Genomic DNA, 5,849 nt, shown 5'->3' with positions numbered 1-5,849 from the left:
CAGTTTTGTTACGGAAAAAGCGAATCCCCGAGGGGGGTGGGGTGGCGGGCGGGTTGGCTGGCGGGGGAGACTTGAAACCGCTCCGGCATTCCGATTGGCCCTCTCCGAGAAAAGGGGCGGGGCCCCTCCTTACTATGCGGTGCGAGGACCCAACAACATTCCAGACGTTAAGGCCACGCCCCGGGCCACTCCCCCCTCGTCGGGCTGCGGCCTCCCAGTCTTCTCGGCCACACCCCCTTCCCAACTACTTAAAAGGACACTCCAAAGCTCACGTTTCTCTCTTCTGTACCGGGGTGTTCCTGTCTCGGTGTCTCTACCCGCGTACGGTGGAATGGTTGCGCCCTTCGGGTAGACAAGCAAGCCTCCAAGCATAAGTCAGGTCGCACGAGGATGATAGAGAGGCTTCGGGCAGTTGTTGTACTTCCTGATCGGCGCTCGAATTGCCCCCCCCCCCCCCCCCACCGTTTCACGTAAGAGTACAAACACCGAAACCAGAAAGGGATACGTGTGTGTTGGGGTGTGTGTGAGTAGGCCGAGGACTTGAAGAGTATCAGAGTTGAAACTGACCTCGGGATGGTCTGACTCCCAACACAACAAATGAGACCTAAGGAGCCAGGCTTTGCTCAAAGCCTTTCACTTACTCCCATTTAAGGCTTCTTCCCTTCCCCCCGCCCCCCCACCCCCCAATCCACCCCTGGGCGCTTCGCTCCCCCTCCCCCACAGTACCAGTCTCAGTTTGGATGGATAGAAGTCTCTAAGCTTAAAGCTTCAGCTCTGTCGACTCGTAACTGCCCTCCCTCCGCGGTTTTAGGCCCCAGGCACTCTCCTGCTGGCTGTGACTCCTGGACTCAAGATAGTGGTTGAGGGATATACATTTGTTCCCAAGAAGTGGGAACTCCAGAAAGGCAAATTTCAGTTCAACATCAGGTCTTCTCCAGTGAGCTACAGCTATCCACAGGTGACAAGGGCGCCTTGGGAGGAATGGAGCTGTTCAAGTCAAGGCTGGGGAGAGTGATGTCCAGTGAGATTGCATTGGGTGACTTCTGAGCCACTTCCAACCTCCATAGTTTATGATGAATGAAACTCAGACTGTCAAGGAAAAAACTCTCTGGAAGATCAGGATTTCTCTGGCCCCTGGGAGGTTGGGGCAGCTTATGGCCTTCCTGCTGTAGTTCCCATTGCCCAATATTCACCAGGTCTCACTGGGGGTTGCCGGCCAAGCAGGTCACATCTTAAACTTGCTCTCCATGAGGACAGGTGAGCTTGTGATGCATATGCGCCTGAGTGCCTTAACAGTGCTCATGTGTACCTGTTCCTCCTGTTCCTACACATACATACACAAAACCTTTTTATATAACACTTTTAATGGAAATGCAGTTTTTCCAAAGTGAAAGCTGGTACAGAAGATCTGAATGATGCTTATGTAACTTTAAACACTGAGTTTCGGTAGATCCTAATTCATTAAAAGAGGGGGAAAGGGAGGAGTTCTCATGTATTTACCTCCCATCATTGTGAAAAAGGTCATAAAAACCTTAAAAGATTCTTAAAGTAAAACTTTTAATAGGTTGCTAGGGGGCCTTTTGGGCCCTGCCCCCATCCTCTTGTGGAGAATTCAGCTGCAGTGAGAGGAGGGGGACTGCAGGCAGAAGCTGAGGACAGAGGATTGAGGGGTACCCACCCCACCCACTCTTACCCCCCAACACTCCCTTCCTCCTGCTTTCTAGTGTTAGACAAGACACTTCACTTCTCTACACTGTCATTTCCTCATCCATGGAGACAATCCCTCCCCGTTTTATAGTTTACAAAGTACTTTAACATACATTTTCTGTCATGTCTGATCTCTTACTGTTTTGAGGTTGACAGAGCAGATATGCCCATTTTGTAGACAAGGAAACAGGGTCTGGGAAGATTAACTGACTCACCTAAGGTCTCACAGCTTGTTAAGAAGAGGAGGCAGGACCAGAAGTTGTTGTTTTTTTTTTTGGCCAGGGCCAGACTGCTTTCAGGATCCTAGTTTCCTGACCAGGGATGGAACCTGGGTCCAGAGCAGTGAAGTGTCAAGGCCTAACCACTGGACTGCCAGGTAACTCCCTAGAAGTTGTCTTTAGACTTTTAAGACTTGAATCTTAACACTTTACCATCATTCTTTTCCTATCGATAGGATGGAAGAGATACCAGAATCTAGTCACTGTTTTTTCCATTTCTTCTTTTTCTTTCTTCCTTCCTTTTTTTTTTTTTTTTTTTCCCTGTTACTGTCTTTTCTTATTAAGAACTCTGACTGCATCACCTCCTCTGGAAAACCCTCCCAGATACCCACTTTCACACCAGGGCTTTATAGCCTCTTACATATTCTCTCAGAGCACTTAGCATCGTTTCTTGCAGATAGTTTGCTTATGCCTTCCTCACCAGCAGATGGATTAAAACTATTGTTCATTTTGGATCTAGCATAGTGCCCGACGCAGAGCAGGCAGCCTTTCTTTCTGTATTTGCTGTGAGTCTATGTCTTAACTAGTGCTCTGAACCAGAGGTTCAGTGACCCACAGCAAGAAACATATTCTGAACAATGAGATAACTGAAACAAAAGCTTCTTGGGATAATACTTATCCTTGCTATGTGTGTGCACTATGATACTTTCTATTTATTCTACTTTCTTTTTTTTTAAGATGCTGGCCATGGTTTCATGACCCATTACCAGGTTGTGGCCAACAGTTGGAGGCACACTGCTTTCATCTCTGTGTGCTGAGGATGCCTTCTGAGTGCAGGGCTCTAGCTGTCCCTGAAGGATATAGAGGAGATGGCCCTCAAGTACCTCTTGCTCTGAGGTCAAAGAGAGTTTCATTTATAAGAAGACATACAGAAACCTAAGACCAGAGGCACAGCGGTACAAATAGAACCCAGGGTGGAGAGGTTAGATGAGGGAAGGTCCCCAAGAGGCCTGGTAAGGACCTTTTGCCTCCAGAAACTACGAAGGCAGTGGCAGCTTTACTGGAGCCTGGAACACAGGCAGGGGCCTGGACTCTTGATGCCATGGGGTTCTTACTGCTCTGTCCCCAGATTTCAAGTCCTTGACCCAGACAGCTCTCGGGGGTCATGATGAGCATCTTTCCTACAATTAAGGGTGTCCGGGAGGTGAGAGGCCTCACTTCTGCGTCAAACCATCTCATAACCTACCTCCAGGCCTTGGGCCAGTTGCTGGCTGTGTGACTTTGGGTGGGCCCCATATAATTAGGCTCAAGGATGCTAGCTGAGGCCAGGGCTCTCTAGGCCTAACAATTCTCCCAAGAGAAAGCTGGCGAACTGTCTCAGGTCACTTACCTCTTTCTTCCCTTTATTTCAATTTTACTTCCCTGGGAAGGCTGGGGAGAGGGAATCTGGAAGCAACAGAATCTTAACGCCCCGACCGCCTCCCCAAGTGCAAGGGGTGGGGTAGTGAGGCTGGGGCCCCAAGGAGTCCCTCCCCGTCTGTCTCTCATGGCTCCCTGGGTTGGCCTGGGTGTTCCCGAGCCAGGGCTGGGAAAGGGAAACAGCTGGAGAAGTTTCCTCTATGGGAGGGGCCCACTTGCTCCAGAACTCTGCCTCTTTCCCCACAGAAAATGAGCACAGGGTTGGGCCAAGGAAGACCTTTCTTGACCCTCTGATGTCACTGTTCCTTTAAAATGAAAAATTTTTTTTTTTTTTTACCAAATGGACCACATCCATTTTCTTGCTTTCTCTGACTGTTTCTTGCAGTATCTCGGTTCCCGTTTTGTACTGTGACTGAGAAGGTGGGAATCTCGGCACCAGGGTTGCAGAGCCCTGTGGCCTCCTGAGCCTGGCTGTTCCGGGCAAGGTCCTGGGGGTGAAGTGGGGTGGGTTAAAGATCTGGTGACAGTGACTAAACATGTGGGTGATGCCACCTGTAGGATCTGGGGAGGCGAGGAGGAGCCGGTGGTAGTGGGTATGCTTTCTATGGAGAGGAGCCTGGGGAACCTCACTGGAGCTTCAGATGGGGATGATGCATTCCGCCAGGCGCAGGTGTGTTCATCATCCCAACCCTATTACTTCATTATTGAATCTCTTGATTTAGTTTCCTCATCTTACAATGGGAATAACCAATAGTATTACTTCACAGGTTACTGTGAGAATTAAATAAGATAATATGGGAGGCACCGAGTGCCTGATACACTGGAGGTGCTCCATAAATATGGCTTTCCTCATCAACCTTGCCGTCTGCTTCCATCATCTGCCCAGTTCCCCAGGTCAGGAACCTGAGGTCACCCAAGACACCTCCTCCCCACTCCTCCCCACTCCCCAGTCCGTCCTGAAGCCAAGTGGCTCTTCCCCTCAAGTATTTGTCAAGCCTTTTCATTCTTCCGGTTCCCACTGCTGCTATCTGGGAGGAGGCTGGCAACAGGCTCCTAACCAAGCTCTCTCCTGCTCTAGGGCCCGCATCCAAATCCATCCCCAGTTCTCCTGGAAGATGCAAATCTGATCCTGGCTATATGAAATGATTCAGCAGTTCCCCAGGACTTTGCGAACAAGCTCAGAAGCCTGGCTCTGGCTCCTGCTGGCTCACCCGCCCCGCTCCTCACACACCTTCCTACACTTGCTGGTGCTTCTGTCCCGAAGAAGGGGTCACCTGTGGTTCTCTGGCACCGTGGGCTTCCATGCTTTGGCACCTGCGCTTCTTTCTGTCTGGAGGCCCTACCCCCTCCCGGATGCGAAGACTCCTCATCCTTTTAAAATACAATTCAAGTGCCGCCTCTCCCTCAAACCCTCTCGGGTCCCAGCCGGACTTAGATGTGCTCATTGCATTTCTCTGTGCTCCAGCATTTTCATTCTGCTTTACTTGACTGTCCTCCCAGCTCCAGTGTAAGCTTCTTGAGGGCAGACGCTGTCTTTTTCCTTCCACACCCCTCATGCCCTCCCAGTGGGCTCTGCTGGAAGCCAGTCCGGGTGGGCGCACTCCTCCCTGGGCACTGCGGGCCCCCCGGGACACTGAGCCAGGGAAGCCAGGAGGCAGGACATCAGGCCCCTGGACACTGTGCCACGCAGGACGGCGAGTCCGAGACCCAGAGCGGAGCTTCGGAGCTTGACCGCCACCACAGGCACAGGAGTCTGGGCCCAGGGAGTCTGCTCACATCCAACCCCGGCTTTGCAAAGGAGGCCCGGAGCCGATGGTGGGACCGACGGACACACCTCGCCAGGGCATTCCGAAGGGCTCGTGGCGGGCAGGAACCCGCAGCTGGGTGGACCCTTGACTTTCCCACCCCACGGGGAGGGTGCGAGCGTGTCAGATGAGGACAAATGGAACTATTTGGGGCTCGAGCCGCCGGGCCTGGGATGGCGGTCTTCCTGAATCCCGGTTCCTAGGGCGCACAGCCTCCCCTCCCCCCACCTAGTCCCGGGAAGCCACGTGACCTGCGCCCCCAGGAGCCACTAATCGCCGGTCCCCGTCCCTTCTCCTAAATAGGGAAGCGACAGGAGCAGATCGAGTTTCTCGGCCCGTATTTACAGGTTTCCTGGACGAAGCCAAACCTTCTACCTCCTTGCCTCATTCCCGCTGCGCGCGTAGGGGGAGAAAAGGGCCCCCTCCTGCGCCCCACCCCCACCCCTCCAGGCGCCCCAGCCGCGGGTGCGGCCCCTTCGTCCTCCCCGCCTCCGCCGCCGCTCGGCCGGCCCCTCCGGGGGCGACGCTGAGGTCGCCGCATTCCAAACCCCGGGCGGCCCTTTGAGGTCACGTGGTGTGATGGGGGTGGGGCGGCAGGACGCCCCTGACCCAGGCCTGCGACCTGCAGGCCTCGCAGTGAGGCGAATTCTCCAGCCTGCTCCCCAGACCTCGTGGGAGTGAGGCAAGGCGGATATTTACT

This window comes from Dama dama, chromosome 3, assembly GCF_033118175.1.
Source record: "Dama dama isolate Ldn47 chromosome 3, ASM3311817v1, whole genome shotgun sequence".
In the NCBI taxonomy this organism is placed as follows: domain Eukaryota; kingdom Metazoa; phylum Chordata; class Mammalia; order Artiodactyla; family Cervidae; genus Dama; species Dama dama.
The sequence above is the reverse complement of the archived record's forward strand: the minus strand, read 5'-3'. Positions refer to the sequence as shown.